General features: G+C 51.8%; 1 protein-coding gene across 17 annotated transcripts in view; it reads left to right on the forward strand.

Annotated features, from left to right (window-relative positions):
- EPB41L1 (erythrocyte membrane protein band 4.1 like 1) overlaps positions 1–23,340 on the forward strand; it is a 123,994-nt gene that overhangs the window by 38,827 nt on the left and 61,827 nt on the right. For 8 of the 17 annotated variants that reach the window (XM_045980503.1, XM_045980504.1, XM_045980505.1 and 5 more), the window contains exon 1: positions 13,297–13,570. The exons of 4 other annotated variants lie outside the window; for them this stretch is intronic. The gene's annotated coding sequence lies outside the window, so the exon portion shown is untranslated. Of the gene's footprint in view, positions 1–13,286; positions 13,571–23,340 lie in introns of those variants that run through there. 5 more of the 17 variants (XM_045980502.1, XM_045980499.1, XM_045980500.1 and 2 more) reach the window with 3 other exon arrangements.

Below are 23,340 nucleotides of genomic sequence, written 5' to 3' on the forward strand. Positions count from 1 at the left end.
CTCAATGTCCTCCTCCATGTAATGGGTACAACACCCACTTTGAAAGCCGTTGTGAGGGTTAAGTGATAGGAGTATAATAAAATGCTCTAGAAAAAAGGAAAACAGAATATAATGAATGTTCACAACCACTTTTTAAGATTTTTTTTTTAATTCCAGTACAGTTGACATACAGTGTGACCTTAGTTTCAGGTGTACCCCACAGTGATTCAGCTTCTCTATACTTTAAGTGTAGCTGCCATCTGTCACCAGCTGCACCAGATGTCATCCACTCTCTCCCCTACACTTGGCCTTTTATTCCTGTGACTTCATTCATTCCGTAAGTGGAAGCCTGTATCTCCCACTTGCCTTCACCCATTTTTCCCATGCCTCTCCCCTCTGGCCACTATCAGTTTGTTCTCTGTATTTATAGGTCTGATTCTCCTTTTTGTTCATTTATTCTTTTTTTTTTTTTTTTTTTAGAATTCACATATGAGTGAAATCATTTGGTATTTGTCTTTCTGCGTCTGACTTCTTTCACATAGTATAATACCCTCTGGGTCCATCCATGTTGTCACAAACAGCATGATCGCCTCCTTTTTTATGGTTGAATAATATTCCATCGGACATCTATGCCACATCTTCTTTTTTTAATTTTTTTATTAACATATAATGTATTATTTGCCTCAGGGGTACAGGTCTGTGAATTGTCAGGCTTACCTACTCACAGCACTCACCATAGCACATACCCTCCCCAATGTCCATAACCCAACATGCCACATCTTCTTTATCCATTCATCGATGAATGGACACTTGGGTTGCTTCCATATCTTGGCTTTTGTAAATAATGCTGCAGTAAACACGGGGGTGCATACATCTTTTTGAATTAGTGTTTTTATTTTCATTGGGTACATACCCAGTAATGTGTTTACTGGATCATAGTGTATTTCTATTTTTAATTTTTCGAGGACCCGCCATACTGTTTTCCATAGTGGCTGCACCAATTTACATTCCCACCAACAGATTTATTACCACTTATATCTTTATTATAATACTTATGTCCTTTATTGTAGAATGAGATGCATGCTCTCTGGAACAGACTCTGTGTGGATGAGATTCAAGGACTGGGGTTCCTGGAGGAGGGCACATCCGCTGCGGAGGCCTGTGTCAGGGGACCATGGGGGTTGGCTGGATGGGGCCCCCAATTAGTGAAATTCCAGGGAGTACCGGGGGAAGGCACGGAAGTTCAAAGCCAGAGGGACACTTGGTAAGAGTGGAGACTGAAGGGGTGGGACCTCTAATGAGAAACCAGGAAGGGTTTTGCGTGGTTCAGACCATAGGCTGTGAGTCAGCTGAAGGTAATGGGCCATTTTTATGTAAATAATATATGTTCCACACATCCACACAGCAGAAAATCAGCAAGGAAGTAAAACAAAAGCCAAGTAAGCACAAGAGAAATAATTCCACTGTCAAAAAACAACATCTGGGAACATAATTTTTTGTATCTTTCCTTCCACTTTTTTTTTTTAAGATTTTATTTGTTTATTTGAGAGACAGAGAGCACAGGCAGGGGGGAGCAGCAGGCAGAGGGAGAGGGAGACATAGACGGGAGCCTGATGCGGGGCTGAATCTCAGGATCCTGAGATCATGACCCCAGCCGAAGGCAGATGCTTAACCCACTGAGCCACCAGGCACCCCTCCAGTTTTTGTCATTTTCTGTGCATGCACACATACATTTTATAGCAATGGATCATATGTTATATACTGTTTTCTACCTGCTTTTTAAAATGTTGTATTGTGTTATGAATGTGATTACATACCATCGTAGAGTTCCACAGCACTCTGTTTTAACAACTGCATAATATTTCAGGATATTTATGTATCACTATTTGTATAACATAGCTGCTATTTTTAGACACTTCTATTAATTCTAATTCCTACTTCACTCTGATATACTGAACTCTTGTATACACAAAACAAATGTTCTTGTAGCTATATTGTGGGGTCTGTGCACTGTAGAAGAATTTCTGGCTTAAAGTTATGTATACTTTTAAGACTTAGAATGCGCTTTTCCAAAGTGCCCTCCAGGAAGATGAAACCAGCTGACCGTGGCATTGACCCTGTTCAAGTCTGCCTGACTCACTAGGTGCTCATTGCTTTAATACCCAGACTTCAGTGGGATGGTGTGGGGGGAGAGGCTTCTTCAAAAGGACTCGGGAGGAGGAGAGATATCAATAGCTACTCTGAAGGGACTCCTGCAGAAGGAGGGCCCCTGCCTCGGCTGGTGGCCTGGTGTAGGCTGTCATGGTAAGGGCTGTGTTGGTCAGGGGAGGCTGGGCTGGGCTGAGCCACAGGTCTGGCTCCGCCGCCCTGGCTCGGGCTGGGCAGTCTTGGCCCTGGTGTGATCTTGGGCTCAGCCTAGTGTGATCAGCATGGTCACCAATCCAAGACATTCATTCTAGAAGCCAGCACAGCCTCTCTGGCCATGCCAGCGGCCGTGTACATTCACGTAGCGCAGGGTGATTCATCAGAGCCAGCAGTAGCGGCCGTTGCTCTGACAGAGTGGAACTGCTCTCACCCATCCTGTCACTCGGCCTCTAAAAATACCTCTTGCCTGTTCTGAGTGACTGCACCACCAAGTGTCTGGAGGTGTAGTCTGTGGCTGTGGCTATGTGAGGGAGGGTATATGTGTGTGCGTGTCTCTCTGTGTTGGGGTGCGGGGTGGCATCTGGGACCCTCTTTGGTGGTTGGCATCTGAGCTGGGAATTTGGGGTGGGGGAACAAGAGGTGAGCAACTCCTCCTCTCCTACCTTCTCATGGCTGGGGACAATCTGTCCACTCTCGGGAAGTGACAGAGACAGCCTGTGGGGGCCAGGGCCAGGGTTGTCTTTCAGGACTGTGTGCTCACTCCCTGCTGCCTGGGGGGAGCAGGGAGAGGGGACAGCCTGCAGAGGCAATGTGACAAGGCAGGGGGCAGGCTCTGGGAGGGATGCAGAGCACTTAGCCCATCAGCGATCGAATCCTACGAAATTGCATTTCAGATTTCATCATTTTGGTGAAATTTTTCACATAGAGTTCCTTTAAATTAGATACAAATACAGCTGATTTCTTGTCATGGGTGATTAGAGACCATCTAGCCAAGGTTTCTTGACCAAGTGTCCGTGGACCCACGGGGTGATTGATACATGGGCTTCATGAGGTCGCTTGATGCCTGAAATAACAAGAAGAGTGTGTGTGTGTGTGTGTGTGTGTGTGTGTGTGTGTGTCTGGAAGTGTGCCCATGTGCATTTTTCTGGGGGAGAAACTCTACAGTTTTCATCTCATTTTCAGAGAAAACCATGACCCATAAAAGGTTAAGAACCACACTAGGCCAACCGCCTCCCATTAGAGGTAAGGAAATTGAATCCAGGGAGGAGAATGACTGCCTGAGATCTCACTGCCAAGATCAGAGTCCAGGTTTGTCGATAACTGTCTCCCTCTGGCTGGTTCCCTGAGTCAGGATCCAGCTCCTGCAGTAGGCAGAACCCCAGGTCTGTTTCCCATACCCTTCTATCTGGCGTGGATCAACTGAACAGGCTTGATGCTTTCCATGGTGGTGGGCAGCTGGGCACTCGTGTCCAGACAATTCTATTCCCAGGTGGTCTTGTAGGGAAAGACTCAAGGGCCATCTTCTGACTTGATCCCTTATAGGGCTTCTTAGCTAAAGACATTAAATTTGCCTCTTGCATCTTGACACAAGATGTGTTCTTGCCTTCTGAGAGAGGACCTGACACCTTTGGCCTGGAGAGAAGTCACTGGTGCTGTGGGGGAGTGGGCCCCGAAACACATGATGGACAGGCAGGATGCCATAGCTCATGACAGGAGACAGATGCTAGTCCGTTGTATATGGGAGGACTTCAACTTGGTGCCATGGGAGTTTAGATACAGAGGCACAGGAGGACTAAAAATGATAATTAACATTAACTGACCACTTACTATATGCCAGGCACTTTTCTTAGAAGAGTTAACTTAGAGTATTAACTTCTTTGATCTTTAGAATAACCGATTAGGGTTATTATATGTAAACTGAGGCCGAAGAGATAAGCACACTCGTTAATGTCTAAGACAGGCCATGGAGCCACGTCTTCTGACTCTGGAGTGTAGAGTTACTTTGGAACCAGCATGGATGGCCCCTAGCCTCGGTGCCGGCAGATCTCACTTCCGAGTGTGCCTCAGAACCATGAGAGGGCTGATCAAAACACAAGTTACTTCTCCGAACCCCCAAGTTTCTGACTCTGCAGGTCTGGAGTAGGACCTGCGGATTTGTACACTAAGGCATTCTCAGATGATACTGCTGTTCCAGGGAGCATGCTTTGAGAAGCATTGTGCTCTGCATCCTGCGTACTGATAGGAAGAGGTGAACAGAGGGAAGGGAAGCGGTTATCGATCTTGCCTGGATTATTATAACGCTCTCTGGCCCACCACCAGATCCAGGTTTCTCCTAACCCTCCAGCCATTCACTCCTCTCTAAAGACAAATTTATCTTCCTAAAGCCCAGCTCTGATCATGTCACGCCTCCACGCAAAGTCTTCCGGATTCTCTGCCATGAGGACCAGCACCACCCAGTAGAACCGTCTGGAAGTGGTGCACATCTGCACTGTCCAATATGGTAGCCACTGACCACAGGTGGCTATGAATTTTACATTTCCTCCCATCTTAATTCATTTAAATTTAAATAGTCACATGTGGCTAGTTGCTAGACAGTGCAGGAAATCACTTGGTATGCCATGCCATTCGAGGCTCCCACAGGTACCGTATGCCTTCCAGCCCCAGCCTCAGCCCCAGCCCTTAGTATCCCCAGCTCAGGGCCACATGGGGCCGGTTTCCTGAGTCTGTCCTGGACTCCCCAGCCCTGGGCCCTTTTTTAATGCTGTCTCCTCCACCTAGACTGTCCTTCTGCCCTGTGTGTAATGTTCAGCCCAAATGCTCGCGCCACCTTGGAACTTTTGACACTGTGCCCTCCCCCAGTCTCTTTCTCCTCTGAACTCCAAAATACTTCATCCTTTTCTTAAAACCTTTAGTACTTTTTGCCTTCTATTGCATTTGGCTCGTGCTGGTGTTTTCTCTAAACTGTGAGCTTTCAGAGAGCATGACTGTTTGCTAGTGAGTTCTCGCTGCCTAGCTCAGGTCCCCGCAGGCATGCAGAGGAGCTCGCTAAATCCCACAAACCTTTGCCCTGGTGCACTGGGGAAATGGAGATGGATAACATGCCCTTCCTGTCCTCACGCTGCTCACGGGCTCTCACGAGAATCTGATTCATGTCCAGAGAAGCACTGAAGCCAGTAGTTACTTTGGGCAGGAAGATAAAAGCCACAGAGGGCCGAGTTGGCGAGGGAGTCCGGCAGGAGCCACCTAAGCAGAAGGCTGTGTTTGTACACACAGAAGGCTTCTCTGCCCGGCCTGGCCTGGTACTAAGAGTGGGAACATCCAGACATCACTGCCTGGCTGCTTCCTAAGCTGGGGATTAGCCAGTGATATAGCGACTGGTCTCACCATCTGATCCCTGCATATGGGTGGATGAGGAGGAGGTTGCAAAGACCCCAGAGCTCTGCCAGCTTCTGGAAGTAGAGCATTGGCTGGGTGACACCTGGGCTGGGAACCTGAATATGAGAAAATGTCCATGGTCTGAGCAATGGGCAGCAGGTGAAATTCTGCTTGGCCTGGTGTGGGAATTTAGAGATCTTGGGAACAGTCCTGGTTGCAATAGAAAGATGGTCAGAAAGAAACAAAAAAAAAAAAAAAAAAGAGAGAGAGAGAGAAACAGCGTTCTAGCTTCAGAATCTAGTACTAAGAGGATTCCACATCCTGAAAATCTCTAGCAAATATTCATCTCTGGGACAAAAATCTTTTCTTTTTTTAATTTTTTAAAAAGACTTTATTTATTTATTTGTCAGAGAGAGAGCGCGTGCGCAAGCAGGCAGAGCGGCAGGCAGAGGCAGAGAGAGGAGCAGGCTCCCTGCTGAGCAGGGAGTCTGATGCAGGACTTGATCCCAGGACCCTGGGATCATGACCTGAGCCAAAGGCAGCTGCTCAACCCATTGAGCCACCGACGCGTACCCAAAATTCTTTTTTAAAAAGAAAATTTTTTTTTAAGATTTTATTTATTTATTTGACAGATAGAGATCACAAGTAGGGAGAGAGGCAGGCAGAGAGAGAGAGGAGGAAGCAGGCTCCCTGCCAAGCAGAGAGCCCGATGCGGGGCTCGATCCCAGGACTCTGGGATCATGATCCAAGCGAAAGGCAGAGGCTTTAACCCACTGAGCCACCCAGGCTCCCCTAAAAAGAAAATTTTATTGAGGGGCGCGTGGGTGGCTCAGTTGGTTGGACATCTGACTCTTGGTTTCTGCTCAGATCGGGATCTTGGGGACGTGAGATCAAGCCCTGCGTCAGAGGCTCTCCCTCTCCTTCTGCCCCATCCCCCTGCTCACTCTTGCTCTCTCTAAAATAAATAAATCTTTAAAGAAAAACTTTATTGGGTCCCTGGGTGGCTCAGTGGTTTAAAGCCTCTGCCTTCGGCTCAGGTCATGATCTCAGGGTCCTGGGATCGAGTCCCGCATCGGGCTCTCTGTTCGGCAGCGAGCCTGCTTCCTCCTCTCTCCTTCTCTGCCTGCCTCTCTGCCTACTTGTGATCTCTGTCTGTCAAATAAGTAAATAAATAAATCTTAAAAAAAAAAAAAAGGAAAACTTTATTGAAGTTGCAAATGCAGCAAAGTACCCAGATCGTAAGTTTATGCACACTTGTGTAGCTATAATCCAGACAGGAACTAAGGCACAGCCTGCATCTCCACAGTACATTTGTGACAAGCCAAATGTAGGCAGGGTTAACGATGGAAAAGCACGGGCTCTGGAGTCAGGCGTCTCTGCAACTGAATCCTGCCCCATCCCCGCTTCCCACTAGCAGCATGACCTTGTTTTAGTGACTTCACTGCTCTGAGCTTCAGTTTCCTCCCCCTGGAAAAGCAAGTGCGTCTCTAACCTCTGCTTTACGGGGCGATAGGAGATTAAAAACCCGAAAATGTATCCAAATTGCTAGGCGCCGCGCCAGTACGTAGTGGGGACTCAGCTGCTCTCTGCAACGATGATGTGGATTGATGGTGTCACTGCAGCATCTTCTGGCACACGGGACCGCAGACACGTTGCCACTCACTGCTCCCAGCCTCTGTATGACAGTCTCCAAGGTCTCTTCTGACTGCAAGGAGTCTGTGATGCTCCGGCGATGAGCAGACCTCAGCGGCCACCGCAGGCACCTGATGGGAGGCTGGGTGGCCGGGTATGCTTAGCGAGTGGGACGGTGGCCAGACCTTTCATGTTCAGGCCCCGGAAGTGTAGCTTTCAGACTCCCGGGTGAGGGCTGATTTCCCAGGGGCAGTTGGAGTATGGAGCTCCAGTAAGAAATGTAGCCAAGGTGATGTTGGGGTCTGAAGAACACAGCCCCAAGAGTGTCCTGGTTTCCTGGTGAATTCTTACTCCCGGCCCCTGACTCTGGGAGTGAGGGTGGCTCAAGGGACACACAGCACATACGCACATGTGTTCTGAGCTGGGCCCCCATGGGGAGAAGGATGAAAGTGCGCCCTGCCATCAGGCTGACCGCAGGCAGGACTTCAAGCCTTGCAGCTGGAGGGCAGAGTGTGGGAGGGAGAGGCCCAGAGTTTCCCTCTATCTGGGAGGGGTTGTTGCCAAGAGGAGGAGACCAGGAAGGACTTCCTGGAGGATGCCTGGATGAATGGCCATGGGAAAAGGAGGAGGGGTCTCCCAGGCAGAGGAAAGAACAGGGGCAGAAGCACAGAGGCAGGGCTGGGCCGCCATCCTGGGAGCCTGGAAGCATTCATACTGACAGAGCTCCCCACCCGGAACCTGAGGATAAGACGGAGGAACCAGGTGAGATCAGCCTGTGAACGGTGTGGGGAGTCAGGCTGAGGAGTTTGGCTTGCTTTATCAGAGAACAGGGGACCTTTGCAGGCTCCTCCGTGGAGGAAGCAGAGCAGGACCAGCTCCTGGAGATTTGCTCAGTGGAGACCAACAGGTACACATTCTTCCAGAGCTGCATTATTTTTTGGCCAAAGATGGTGGCCAAACGTCCAAGCTACTAGAGCGGGCCTCGAGAGCCCATGGGATGCACGGACCTGTACAGAGGCCTGGCTGTGGGTATGGAAAGAAGAAGGAAGGGGGAGGGGGAAGGTCAGGCTCCCCCCTTTGCCAGACTGCATTCTTGTTGGAGAAGCCAGAGAGCCTCATGACAGCTCAACTCCAAATTCAGAAGTAGAGACAAGAGATATGTGGTCTAGTAGGCCAGAGGAGGGTCAGACTGGGTAGAACACGGGTGGAAGAGGCAGGGAGGGTGAACTTCCTGGGGAGAGGCATCCTTTGGAGGCTTTGGAGAAACTCAGGGTACCACAGGACACGCTCAGCCCTTTGTGGGTTTTCTCTCATGTCCTCTTCCTAGGCTCTAGGAGGTGGTGCCAATATCATCCCCATTCTACAGAGGTGGGAACTGAGGCTCAGAGAGGCCTTGCCCAAGGTCACACAGCTCCTGTACAAATTCATGAGCATCCCCCATCCCTGCCTCTGGCCCCCTCCCCAGAGGTAAATGTTGCCCTCATGCTCTTCAGCAACACCACACTAGGTCTAGAAAAGTACTTTGTACTGTGTGACCTGCCATGCAGCTCTGTCGTCATTCCACACCAGAGTATGACCTAATGCGGGAGAGTGCGGCTCCCACGGTCTGGCCTGGAAGGTTTGAGGGAAGGGTGGTCCCTGGGGACTGCAGCGCTTTGGGAGCGTTCCTGGAGGAATCTGAAGGCGAGGAGATGGGGGGCAGTGGGAAGGGGGAGGTCCCTGCCAGGTGAGTCCTGCTGCCTGTCCACGCTGCCTGCTCTCTACACGCAGGCAGACGCAGCCAGCCCGCAGTGCCTTCCAGAGAGTGCCAAAGACCAGTGAGAACAGCCTTGTCAGGCAGACTGTCCCAGACCTGCGGGTTGTGCTGCTCTGGAAAGTTTGGCTCTGGTAGCTTCCCCCAGAGACTGGCCAAGCTCTCAGCTGCCTGGGGCTGCAGTTCAACCCACCCAGGCCCTGTAGCCCTCTGGGGCCAAAGCCAGATGGCCCTGCAGCTTTCTTGCCCTGGAATACCCCCCTCTCCATGACCTTGCCTTTAAACAAGCTCAGTTTGGGCATCCCCTCCTCTTGGAAGCCTTCTCTGAGCCCCAGGGGCTGGGTTAGGACTTCAGACTATCTAAATCCATGCAGATTAAAGGAAATGTCCTGTGAGCTACATATGTAATTTACCATTTTCTAGTGGCCACGTGAAAAAAGAAAAGCAAAAAAGAAACCAATGACATTCTAATGATATATTTTATTAACTCAGTATATCTAAGATACCTCAACACAAAAATTACTGAGCTCTTTACACTCTTTTTCAATTAAATCTTCAATGTCCAGTGCCAGCTTTAGCCTTACAGTACACCTCAATTTGCATCTGTCTCGGTTCAAGGACTCAGTAGCCCCATAAAGCTAGTGGCTACCGTAGCAGTCGGCACAGCTCTGGGGGCAGGGAAGAGAGCATAAGGATTGACGCTCAGGGTTTGGCATCAGACAGACAGGGCAGTCACATCCTGGTTCTGCTGCTGCTTTGCTGGGTGAACTTTGGGAAGTCATTAACCCCTTCGAGCATCCCTTACTTTAGCTGTGAAAGGAGTGAATGATTTCGATGCTAGAGAATTACTGTGAGCGTCCTACACATGAGTGTGTGTCTGGTGTCAGGTACAAAGTAAGTCCTGAGAAAATGGTGGTATTCATCTTACAGTGTGCCCTCTGATGGGCTGGCTGATGTGCCGTCCTCCCCCACTGGACTGATACGAGTCCAAAGACGGAGGCTGCCCAATTCCTCTCGCCTCCCCTGAGTCTAGGGCCCAGCTCAGTGTGAACATTACTGTTTGCTGAATGAACGGTTAAGAACTTGGGCTAGGAGTACTAACCGCCCACCCTGCTCGCCCGGGGAACCAAGGGGCCCCTGCTGGCGGGGAGTCATGAGACCACTGACTACTTGGGGTGACCTTGACAGAGGCCACTGAAGATAAAAAAGAGGGTGGGAGGGGCCCTGCTTGAAGGGTTCAGTGTCATCTCTGCCCCAGCCTTGGAGTGGGGGCGGGGGGGGCGCGGAGGCTATTGCTGACACTCTGCTTTGGCTTCCCAGCCAACGGGGCAAATCCTTTTCATCCTTCTCCTGGCTTTCCGGTATCCTGGCCCTTTTCCATCAAGCTCCTTGGAGTTAAAATTTAAGACAAAATAATTGATCCCACCTCCTGGGAAAAACCAGAGAAGGGAGGCAGGGTCCTGTCCCTTCTCTTCCGCCAGCATTTGCTGACCCCCCCATCACACCAATCCTGTAATGGCAGTAGGGCAGGAAGAATTTCTCCCATTTTATAGATGAGGAAACAGGCTCAGAGAGGTCGGTTCTGCCCAAGTCACATAGACAGTGGTAGAGCCAGGGCTGGAAGCAGAATTCAGGGAGAACCAAGGGAGCTGGAAAGACCTTCTTCCCTGGGTGGGCTCTTCTTTGTCCGCCTGGGCCCCTAGCATTTCTCCACAGGGGTTTTCAGGAGAGGTGGTGCTGGAATAGGTCTTGTTCCTGTGCCTCAGTTTCCCTGCCTGGGAAGGAAGGCAGCAAAGGAACTGGAGTATTAACTTCAGCTGACGCCCATAAGGAGCCATGCATTCGTCAGAGTACCCGCCCCCCGCTCCCCCTCCACCAGATTTCCCTGCAAAAGTTTATTGATGGGTCAAGTAGAACATGGTTCAGAGAGCTAGTGTGACTGAGCAGGTATAACCTTGCACAAGTCACTCACCGCTCTGGGCCTCAGCCTGCCTGTTTATAAAATGGGGATGATCTTATCTCACAAGATGTTGTGAAGATCACACACAAAAGTACTTTGCAAACTGAAACGTGCTATAGAAATACTGGTCAATACTAATCATAGAAATAATGACTGTAGTAGAAGAAGCCCACGTTTCTTATGGTCCCACTGACCTGAAGGGAATTAATTGGGCCTTTTGAGTATAAATCCAGAATGATGTCTGGGAATGTCCTGCCTCAGTCTTTGGAATGTAGCTCAGATTCTTCTGGGAAAGTGAGAGGCTCCGTCTAGCTGAGGAGGGTGGGAAAATGGCCCTGGCCCAGGAGAGGAGGGAGAAGGAAGGAAGGGGAGGAGGATCCAGAGAAGGAGACTAAACTAGGAGGAACAAGGGCTTTGGCCACATGCTCTGTCCTGCCTATAGGAGCCCAGTGTTGGGAAGGTCAGTGAACAGAAGAGGCTTGGAGTCAATCTGGAATAAAAATAGTGGCCAGCGGGGAGTTAAGGATTTCTCACCAGATGTGTAAAAGAAACAGCAAGTTCATCTGATGTGACTCTGGAGTTTTACTGATCCTTTCACTCATTGGTTTGAATGAATGTGCAGTAACTGAACTCAAACAAACATCCCCAGTGGCAAAGTGACTTGCCCAAGGCCATCCCCTGGAGGGCCTGGTGAGTTCCTAACAGGAATTTGGGAAGCTGCAGAGTGAAAAGTCCAGAGGTGAAGGAGGACATCTGTTAAGGAAGTCTGCCCAGCGGGACTCTGGTCGTTCTGGGAATTGGCTCTGGGCTGCTTTATCCGTCTTCCCGGCTCTCGTCTGGAGCAAGGGCATGTCCTCTAGGACTGGGAGGAACTGGTTTCCTTCTGCTGTTTGCCCACTCCTGAGCCTAGTGGACAGCACGGAGAGTGAAGGGACTGGAAGCTACGTTTTGGGAACATCTGGTGGAGTTTGTCATGTTTAAGTTGGAGAAGATAAGGCTTGGTGTGGGGGTGTTCTCTGAAGGGTGCTGGGGAGAGGGAATGGCCTCATTCTCTGGAGGCCCTATTGTGGTATTAGGACCTAGGTTGGAAGGTCATTAGGAGGGAGCAGCCACACATACACTCAGAGACAGGGAGCAGAGTTGGACAGTGGTGAGTCGACACCCGGGGACACAGCCCACCGGTGAGGCTGACACACTACAGCTTTGGTGGTGGGGGGGGGGGGGGCAAGTGGCTTTGCTCATGTCTGGGCTGCTTCCCAGATTTCGGCTTCTGTGGTTTCCACTGCAGTGGAATCTGGGAGGCCTAGAACAGTGGCTGGCATATAGTAGGTACTAGGGAATTATTTGAAGAGTGGAAAAATCTGTGTGTGCCTGCGGTGAAGAGGCTGGGGAGGAGTGGTCATGTGGGCTACAGATGATACCATGGGCAGAAGTCTTTGGAGATTATGTTGGGAGTTACCCACTGTCTTCCGTGGGGCTTCCACCGTGAAATGGGATCCTAGAGGTGAGTATGTCCAACCCTTTCTTTGATTGTTTACAAACTGAGGCCCAAAGCAGGAGAACAACTTGCCCCAAACTATTGGCCAAGACAGTGGCAGAACTGGACCAGATCCCAGGCCCTCTGCCTCCCACAGTTCTCTGCCATTTGAGGTCTGAGCCTGTGGACAGAGGGAGCTGGAGGTGTGGTGGTTGGGACCAGCTTTTTGAGTTAGTTCTGCTGAAGGGCATTCCTGTGGTTTTTGAGTCCTATCCTCAGTGCCATAGACCCCTTGGCTACCCCTCCCCCTACCTTCCAGGAGCCTAGGTGCACACCCAGTGTGTGCTCACGAACATCCAGAAAAAACCATCTGTACACAGGCCCAGTCCCCAGTTATACTTAGGGTCACTGCCACCAAGGCACATATGGGCAAATGCACACATACGCTCAGAGACCCACAGGATCCTAGGAGACCTTTGCACATACCTCCTCCCTGGTGGGGGAGGAGCCCTGAGTCCCTGGGAGATCGTGCCCTTCTTTGCTGCTGGGGAGGTGAGGGTATCCGGCTCTGCTCGGTGGGCTGGGAGGCCCACTGAGTCTGAGTCACCCCTTCTGAGTCAGGAATCCTCCCCCTTCTTCTCCCCTCCCCCTCCCTCTGTCCCTGCCGAGCTCCAAAGAGGGGTCGTCCCCGTGCGGAGGGCCGAGGGGGACGGAGGGGGGCGGGGTAGCGCGGGATGGGAGGGCCGCGAGGGCGCAGGAGTTGGCTGTGTGGCTCCACCGGGGTCCCGCAGGGGTCCGGGAACGGCCGGTGACAGCGCTGGGGAGGAAGTGGCCTGGGAGCCTGAGAGAGGAAGAGAGAGAGAGAGAAGCAGAAGGAGGAGGAGAGGGAGGCTGGCCGAGAGGAGGCGGAGGCAGGGGCAGGGCCGCCGAAGGGAGCAGGCAGGCGCGCGGCGGGCCGCCCCTGGGCTGGGCGCGGAGGCCGGGCGGGGGCGGGGGCTGGCCGCGCGTCGGGCGCCAGGCCCGGGGCTGTGGGCACGGTGCCCAGCCCCCGGCGCACGCCGAGCCGCCGCCGCCGCCGCCGCTGCTGCAGTCGGCATCCATCAGCGGGCGGGGGTGTCGCGGAACAGGCTGCTCCGCAGAGCCCGCCGCGGCCCCGCGCGCCCGCCCCGCCCCGCGGCCTCCCGGACCCGCAGGAGCCGACGGGGTGCCCCCCGCCCAGCCTGCCCGAGATGGGGCACCCGGGGCTCAGGTAGGCATGTGGGGGGGCGTCAGGTGGCACGGGGGGGCTGGGGACTCAGTACATGTAGGCCGGGCCTGCGACCCTGGGGAGGACCAGGGACAAGACCGGGAGGAACTGAGTTTGCAGGCTGTTGACTCCCTGGCCTGTGTGTGTTGTTGGTGGTGGTGGTGATGGTGAGATCTGTGCTGTTCTTCCCTGCCTTCCAGGTCTGCAGCCTCTCCGAGGCCTGGAGAGAGAGGTGGGCAGGCTGTGGGCTGGTGGTTACTGTTGGGATGAATGGTTGCTGGGTGCTGGGCTCCCTGGCTGGGCCACTCTGTTCTTTGAGATCGTTCCTGCTGCCTCCGTGGAGGCCAGGGACTCCCTGGATCTTCTCGTCTAAGCTTCAGATGCCGCAGGCCAGTCTCTTGGTTAGAGACTGGGGTGCTGGGCAGCTCCTATCCTCTCCCTACCCCTCTGGTTATAGACCTTTATCCACCCTGGCTTCACTTCCCACTGCATCTCCCCTCCAAGTCACCCAAAGCTGGGTGGATGGATAATAGTCCAGGCACCTCTGGGGTTCTGGTTTCCTATTGTTCTGGCCCGAGGCTGCTCCCCTGATTAGAGGGAGAGGACTTCTGGGTTCTAGTTGTGTCTGGCACCTTCACACTTAGGAATGTCTGAGGGCCTGAGAAGCTGGGGTCTTGGGGACAAGCATGGGGGCGGGGGCGGGCAAGGGACTGTAGCCATTAGGGTAACTTACCAGTGCTGAGGCCACTGCCTGGCAGACCTATGGCCCCAGGATGGTCCATGGGGACCTTGAGGCACTGGACAAGGACTAGGAAGGAGTTCTGAAGATACTGGTCTCCTCGTTGGATGCCAGCTAGGGTCCTTGCCACCCCACCCCCAACCTCTGAGAGTGCGTTGGTGGGGGAAAGGCACTACCACGTGTTCCTGCCTTCACTTCTGGATCTGCATATCACCTCCTCTGCAAAGGTGGGAGTGTAAGAGGGCTGGATTTAGGACCTCTCAGGCTGTGTGGGGTCTGGCTGCTCCATCTCTCCCCCACCTCCCAGCATTAGGAGTCTTCCAGAATTAGCAGCAGCTGGGCCACGTTGAGAGCTGGGGATGGGAACGGAACCCCCCAAAGCTCCTGGAAGACAGTGCTGCCTGACCTGGACAAGGATGTGGAGAGTAGGGGCGGCTGTGTGCCCGCCTGCCCACCCATTCCTCCAGATGGAGCCTGCGGCAGAGGCAGCCTGTGCCAGCCTCCTCTCTGAGCCGCTGTGGCCCAGGGAGGCGCTGCCAGCTCTGTGCAGGGAGGAAACTGGCGGCTTCTGGCCAGTCTGAGGTCATGCCTGCCTGGCAACCCCACGCGCAGTCTTTGTGGCATGCAGAGCATGGTCCCTTGAAGGGTACTGTGAGGCAGTCCTAGAGATCAGTGCAGGGGGCATTGTTACTATGAACATCCCTCCTGGGCCATGTGGCATTTCCCTGGACTTAGCTCTGTGAGCTTCACGGAGCTTTCATAGAACCTGCAGAAGAATGATGCTTGGCCCCGTCGGTAGTCCTCACTTAGTAAATGTTGAAAACTTGAATGAGACCTAAAGAGGAAGAATGACTTGTCCAAGGTCATCTAGCCACCGAGTGGGGGGGCCAGCACCAAGGCACCCAGGTCTTCTACCTTGATTTGAGATTCCTGCAGCCTAGATACCTGCTTCCCCATCACTGTGGCTGTTGCTTACACAGGTCTTCGACAGAGACTGGGCATTCTAGCCTGGAGCTTGAGGCCAACCTTTAGGAGGGAGTCTCACATTGGCCTCCCAGCCCGTGACCCCAAAAGGTGAGGAGAAAAGGTCAGGCTGCCTCACAGATAACTGGCCAGAGCTGAGGCAATGGGCAGCCAGCAGCCCTTGACCTTGGGAGTATACAGAGCCAAGAGGATGCTGGAGGCCCAGCGATATTCTGGGCCTGAGCCTGCAGAGAAAGTGGGTAGGGTCTCTTGACTGCGCTGTGTTAGCTCCCACATGGACTTCTCTGCGGGCCTCTCTGGGCTTCTGTATCCCCATTTATTAAAAGGGGATGATAATCTCTACCTGGAGTAATGTCAGTGATTACACAATCAGGATGATGGCATTTATTGAGCAGTTACCTTGCACTAGTACTTTGCCTTACCTCACAGCAGCCCTGTCAGGTATTATCCACTCGGTACAAATGAGAAACTGCAGCTCAGAGAGGTTGTGTCATCTGCCTGAGGTTACACAGCTGGAAAGTGTGGGGCAGTCTGCCTCTGGAGCCCCTCTCCCATGGCGATATGTCTGGGGCGGTGTCTGGGCGTGCTAGATTGGTGTCCGGCAGAGCCACAGCTGGTCAGCCACAGCTGATGTGCTGGGGCTGGTCCAGCTGGAGTGCTCTGTGTTGGGTCTGGTGAGACAAAGGCGGTTTGTGGCCCAAGTGCTTCTGATGTCCGGAGGGATGGGGCAGCGGGGTACCCATGAGGAGCCCTGACAGAGTGGCTGCCTTGGCTTTCTGCTTCCTGGCCAGGGTTCCCTAGAAGTGGGCTGCTCTGGGCTCCCTGCCCCCATTGGCTCTCTGGGAAGACTGGTTGGCTTTCAGTCTAGTTAGCCCCCCTGCTCACCCAGCCCTACCCCTTCCGCATTGCTGGGACCCTAATAACCTGAAAACACAAGGGTGGGAATGCAGGGTACCGGGTGGGATGGGGATGAGGCGGCGCTTCTAGGGCGGGTGGCTTGGGGATGAGAAGAGGAACAGCCAGCATTTACTGAGCACCTACGACATGCCAGGCCCTGTTGGAAGGGCTTACCCATACAACTCATTCAATTTTCACAAGACCCAGTGAGGTAGGAATGCTTCTTCCCATTTTACACATTGAGGGAACTGAGGCTTACAGGCAAGGGAAAGGCAGTTGCTCAGGGTCACATGGCTAGGTCATGGGGGAGCCCCGGTTTCAATCCAGGCGGAGTAGGCCAAAGCCACATTCCCAGTGGCCATGCCAGCAGCCTGTAGTGTCTTCTCAGAGGCCCAGATTTGTGCAATTGGAAAAACATTCTCTGGGTATACCTCCTGCAGGCCCCCTGTTGTGTCCGAGGAAACATCCTTCTTTTCACGGGGCTCACAGTCTGACTGGAGAAGCTCAGACAGGACTTGGGGAGGTAAAGAGCCAGCTGTTCCATAGGCTAAGCATGGATTCCTGTTTTGGTGATCAGGGAAGGCTTCCTGGAGCCTGTGCCCTAGGCACCAAAGGCCAAGTGGAATTTCAGTGGCTGTGAGCAAGGGCCCCACTCCCCTAGGTCAGAGGGGAAGGAAGTAGGGTTGCCTCTGAAGAAGAGTGGGCGGTCTGGGACGCCTGGGGCAGGTAGGGCAGGGGGGCTGGGTGCATTGGGAGGTGACTCAGAAAGCTGGCTTGGGGGTGGGTCTTTGGCAAGGTTCTAGAATCCACCAGGCCTAAGCTCTTGTCACACAGCTCCACTGTGTGCCAGCCACGTGCCCTCGGGCCCATCATTTAGCTAGCCCGAGCCTCAGTTTCCTCATCTGTAAAACGGAGATAAACACACCTGTCTTCTTGAGGCCACGTGTGGTGGTGGTTATGTAAAGGGGCCTAGCGTGGTCCTGGCACATCCCAGGGACTCAGGAAACACGACTGCTCTCTCCCCTCAGTCTCTCTCAAATGCCAGGCTAAGATGTTTCCACTTGACAGGAGCCTGGAGGCTCCGGGAGCCTTGGTAGGTCTGGACAGGGCTTGCATGCACTGGGGCATGACAGAAGTGTTCCGGAAGGTCCCTTTGGCAACTGCAGGAACCACGAGGAAGGGCAGGACTGCAGCCTCGTGGGAGAAATGTCAGCCCCGTGGACTGGGAGGGCAGGCGAGGGAGGAAGGTTGATAGTGCACTGAGATGTCCTCTCTCTTGCCGGGCGGGGGGCTCTGCTGGTGGGTTGGGGCAGGCTGCAGGGGTTGTGAATTGGGTTTGAGGCCTCACAGGCTGAAGATGAAGGACTGTCTCCCTTCAGTCATTCTGAAGGCTGCCTGGCATCTTTTTGTGCATCTGGCTTTTTTTTTTTTTTCCTTTTGAATAATTTCCTTTGGATGAATCCCCATCAGAGCTTCCTGTATAATAGCAGTAAATTGGGACTAAGTGCCCAACAATAGGAAGATGATTGAGAGCGTTTTGGAACATCCAGTGGATAAAATAATATACAGCCGTGAACAGCCACAGAAATACTTACTCTTGCAGCATATGGAGCAGGGCACTTGGGAAGCTCCTTTGCAACCTTAATTCATTTCATGTCTGTGTGACCCAGGTGGGACAGGGTTAGATTCTGCCCATGCACGAGGAGATTCAGGTTAGGTTCTAATCTCCTTGAGGGCAGGGTTCATGTTTAATTCATTGTTCTATCCACCGCATATAGCTCAGTGATTTGCAAATGCTTGTCTGGTGAAAGAATTGATTGAAGGAACGCGCAGAGGGGAGTTGGCTTGTCCAAGGTCAGATAGGCTGTAAGACCCAGGACCTGGCCTCCTCGTCCCTACCCGCTCCATGCTTACTCATCGCTCAGTAGCTGTTCAGGGGAAGTAGGGTGAGGAAGTTCCTAGCCAAGAGCTTGGGACGCACACAGACCAGGACTTTAGCCTACTTTCCATCCTTCTGAGCTGCCAGGCTTTGGCAGATTGATCTTTTAAGCCTCACTTACCCCATCTGTAATATGGACAGTCCAAGAATCTGCTTTTGGGGTTGTTGTCAAGCTTAAATGATTTCAGGCATGTAAAACTCTTAGCACTGTAACTAGCACGTAGTCAAGCACCCATGAATATTAGCTGTGTTGATAGTGATTTAATAATGGGGAAGTATTTCTGATACAATTAATGTTAAATGAAAAAAAAACCCGTAAAATGAGGAGCACTCAGATTGAAGTGGTGTAGAATTAGGGATGACCATAGATAACAGATTGGGAAAGAACAGGCAGAAATGGAGTTACAGCAGATATGATGGGAGGTCAGTAAGACTGATCAAAACAGATCTTCTAAAAATACTTTATATTTTCCTTATTTTTATATTTTTTAAAGATTTTATTTATTTATTTGACAGAAAACACAAGTAGGCAAAGAGGCAGGCAGAGAGAGAGAGAGGGAAGCAGACTCCCTGCCAAGCAGAGCCCAATGCGGGGCCCCATCCCGGGAGCCCAGGATCATGACTGGAGCCGGAGGCAGAAGCTTTAACCCACTGAGCCACCCAGGCACCCCTATTTTTATGTTTTTTTTTAAAAGATTTTATTTACTTGAGAGAAAACGAGAGACAGAGCATGAGCAGAGGGAGAGGGGCAGAAGGAGAGGGAGAAGCAGGCTCCCCCCGTGAGGAGGGAGCCCCGATCTAGGACTCTCTGATCCCAGGACCCTGGGATCATGACTGGAGCGGAAGGCAGACACTTAACTGATAGTGCCACCCAGGTACCTCTGTTCCTTAGTTTTAATTAGAAAAGAAGTATGTAGGGCGCCTGGGTGGCTCAGTGGGTTAAAGCCTCTGCCTTCGGCTCAGGTCATGATCCCAGGGTCCTGGGATCTAGCCCCACGTCAGGTTCTCTGCTCAGCGGGGAGCCTGCTTCTTCCTCTCTCTCTCTGCCTGCCTCTCTGCCTACTTGTGATCTCTCTCTGTCAAATAAATAAGTAAAATCTTAAAAAAAGAAAAAGAAGTATGTGAAAAGTCCAAGTAATTCAGAAGTGTATTCTCCCTTTGTCTCCCCAGCCAAAACTCTTCTGTCCAGAAGGACCCAATGATAACAGTGTGCTGTGTGTCCCTCAGGGTATTTTCTGTGCCTGCATAAGCACACAAACCAGAATGGGGCCATAAATTGCATCATTTTACAACTTGCATTTTTTCACTTAACTCTATATTGACATCTTTCCATGTTGATATATATGAAATCTGTCGCAAAAATATTCACAAGTATGTTATACTTTCATAATTTGCTTTTTAAAAAGAATTTATTGATTTGAGAGAGAGAGCGAGCGATTGAGCACAAGCGGGGAGAAGGGCAGAGGGAGAGGGAGAAGCAGACTCTCCGCTGAGCAGGGAGCCGGACATGGGGCTCTACATGGGGCTCAGAACATGATCTGAGCCGAAGGCAGCCGCTTAACTGACTGAGCCTCTCAGGTGCCCCAGTCCTATAATTTGTTTTTAGAGGCGTAAATCCTGGGGTGCCTGGATGGCTCAGTCAGTTAAGCGTCCGACTTGGTTTCAGCTCAGGTCATGCTCTGCCCCTCCCCCCACTCGCTCGCAGGTACGCTTTCTCACCCTGTTTCTCTCAAATAATAAATAAATCTAAAGGGGTAAATCCTAGGTAATTTGGCCAAGGCCCTTTTGATAGACATTTAAAGTTCCCAATTTTACTCTATTCTAAATGATACTGACAATGAACTCTAATAGCGTTTGAACAATTGAAGAAAATGAAATGAGAGAGAGAGTCAAACGAGCATGAAGGTTGGCCACGGTGGGGGGGGGGTCTACAGGTCTGCCGCTCCCCACTTCAGCCCCTGCCTCTCAGCAGGGCTGAGCAGGGCAAGGACCTTGAGGGGGCTGGCTTGCTTGGAGGAGACCCTGTCTCTGTCACCCTCAAAGGGTGAGGATGTCCCAGGGAAACCCCTTCTGTCAATGGACCCAGTATGGAGCTCACCTGTGGAATTTCCAAATTCCCTTTGGATGCTTTAAGCTGCTGCCAGAGTCCTGCTGATGCCTACACCCTGAGCATCCTTGGAAAAGTTCGTTGCCTTCTCTGGACCTCGCTTTGCCCGTCTGTATGGTTTGTGACAACCTTACTGATGAGACCCAGCGTTGCCATTGAGTGTCTGCTGTCTGGCAACACGGTGCCAGAGGGAGCTTCTCGTGCATTCTCTCATTTATTTCTCACAACATGCCTTTGAGGCGTAGGGCTTGTTATTCTCATTTTACAGGCTCACACTGGCTCTCAGGAAGGTCCAGTAACTTGGCCAAGGTCCTCAAGCCAGGATTCAGACTCTCGTCCAGAGCCCGTGTTCCTAACTGCTGTTCTACGTTCTTTCTCACCCGCTGCTGATCGGTGAGGACCAAGTGAAATGATGATTATAAAAGGATTCTTTAAATTGTAAAGCACCCACATGTGGGAGGGGTTGGTACTGCTGTTATTATTTCTACATCCAGAGCAACCGTAGCTTGGTTACATGGTTGACAGCGAGGTGGAGTTTGTGGGATGTAGCAGGATTGAGGGGGAAGAGCGCGGGACTGTCAGCCAGCAGAACTGGGTCCTCGTTCTGGCTCTACTTGAACTGGTGAGCTTCGTGACCTTGGCCAGCCAAGCTGACCTGAGGGATAAGCCCATCTGCCCTGGGTGGCCCTTGTGCAGCTCAAATGAGACAAAGCCTGGCACACAGCCAGCTCACTGCCTGGTGTTCAGAGGATGCCCCGGTACGGGGAGGTCTCTGGCTGCCTTTGCAGCCAGCCGTGTGGTCCGGGCAGGAGGTCTTTCTCCTTTCTGATGCCGTTGCTCTGCAGGTCTGGGCAGGTCCTGTGGTCCCCCAGCCCACAACTACACATCAGCCTATGGCTCCCTGGTGGCATGGAGCCAGTGCCCACGGGTGGCAGCCTCTTCACGTTGCTTGGTTTTATTTAATGCAATGCCGACAAATTGCCCTGTCCCTGTTGCTGCGGACAGAGCTGAGCAGCGGTGCTGACCACGGCAGGCCCAGCTCCCCTCTTGACCCCACCTGCCTCCGTCGGGGGCTCCTGGGCCTTGGCCGCGAGGGTGGCACCAGGCCCCAGAGGCCGCTCTCTCAGCCTGCACCCTCCCCACCTTGTGGCAGGCAGATGTGTCGTTCACATCCACCCCGAGGTCGTCACTCCAGGAAGGGCATGTTCTGTACTGGGGAAGTCCTGGTGGGCAGGAGCAGCATCTCCAGAGGGGAAGAGTAAGTCTTCATAGGCTCACCCCCTCTTGTGTTTTTTCTTTTGATTCTTCTCTTTTTCTTTTCTGATTCCAAAAGTAATACATGCTCATGGTAGAAAAAGGATGAAACCTGGAGAACCCCTGAAAAAGCTGAAAGAAAAGTCTGTAATTCTTTCTGCAAGGGAATGCTATTATTCACATCTCCGCCTTGACACTTAATGCTAACGATGAAGGCATCTGATATTTCTTAAGCCCTCATGGTGGGTTTTGACACGTGTTAAGTGCTTATGACCTGGTTCGGGTGTCACAGTAACTCTGTGACATAGGCAAGATAATCATCATGAATTTTACAGATCAAGGCACTGAGGCACAGAGATGTTAAAAGACTTGTTCCCGGTCTCCTTATTGCCCCTTTTGTCCCTAACCACTAGGTGACGCTTCCTTTTCCCCATTTCTTCCCCCTCTCCTTCAATTCATTTATCTGTTCAGTGTATCCGTCAGATTCTGACAGAAGCAGAATTCCACTCAGATGCTTACACTGAGGAGATGTTAATAAAGGTGTGGGCAGGATTAAGGAAACCCACAGGGGCACCCCACAACATAACAGCGACAGAAGCGGTTTCCTCCCTTCGGCCTGAATGAGCAGAGGGCGGGGGTAGTGTTACCAGAACTCAGTGCTGGCCGGGTCTGTGCAAGGAGCGGACCCAGAGGGCCTCAGCCACTACCAGAACCACAGAGAAGGAAATGGGAAGACGTTCCCCAACTTCTCTCTTCTTCCACTCTTGAATCAGTACCTCCCATTGGCCAAACCCAACTGGACGTCAGCAGGCAAGGGAGTTCAATCCGAGGGCCCATCCAAGGGGTCAGCCTCCCGATTCTTTGAACAGGGCATGAATCTGGAGGTACAAATGGAGACTGACAGCCCAGGAGATGTGTTTGGATGGGGATAGGGGAGATGTGCCCCCCGATTTCACGAAAGGAAAGAAGAGTTAACTTGGTAACTGTGGTTTTTGAAAACAGAAGTCTCACTTGCTGCCTGGCATTCTCTTGGTGTCTTCCACACCCTGTCCATTTCTTTCTCTCTTTGTTCCTTCCTTCCATTAGTTCCTCCCTGGTTCAGAATTCCCAAGAAGGCCTGGTTAAAGGTTGCCAGTGTGCAAGATTTAGAAGAGAGCCTTACTGGCTTGGGAGCCATTATCATGACCATGGACACACAGGGCTGTGTGTGCCCTCGTGTTGTCCCACTGCTTACACAGCAAAGACAGGTGCTTGCAAAGACATGCTTCTGGTATACACAAGCATCTGGAATATACTCTCCCTAAATTATATGACTTCAACTTTTTTTTTAAATTTATTTTTTAGGGGCGCCTGGGTGGCTCAGTGGGCTAAAGCCTCTGCCTTCGGCTCAGGTCATGATCCCAGGATCCTGGGATCGAGTCCCATATCCGGCTCTCTGCTCAGCAGGGAGCCTGCTTCCTTCCTCTCTCTCTCTCTCTGCCTGCCTTTCTGCCTACTTGTGATCTCTCTCTGTCAAATAAATAAATAAAATCTTTAAAAAAAAATTTATTTTTAAATTTAAATTCATTTAATGAACATATAATGTATTATTTGTTTAAGGGGCACAGGTCTGTGATTCATCAATTTTATATAATACCCAGTGCTCATTACAACACATACCCTTCCCAATGTCCATCACCCAGTTACCCCATCCCTCCACGCCCCCTACCCTCCAGCAACCCTCAGTTTGTTTCTTGATTAAGAGTCTCTTAAGGGGGGCACCTGGGTGGCTCAGTGGGTTAAAGCCTCTGCCTTCAGCCCAGGTCATGGTCCCAGGGTCCTGGAATCGTGCCCCGCATGGGCTCTCTGCTCAG

The sequence above is a fragment of the Meles meles genome, chromosome 16, assembly GCF_922984935.1.
Source record: "Meles meles chromosome 16, mMelMel3.1 paternal haplotype, whole genome shotgun sequence".
Lineage (NCBI taxonomy): Eukaryota > Metazoa > Chordata > Mammalia > Carnivora > Mustelidae > Meles > Meles meles.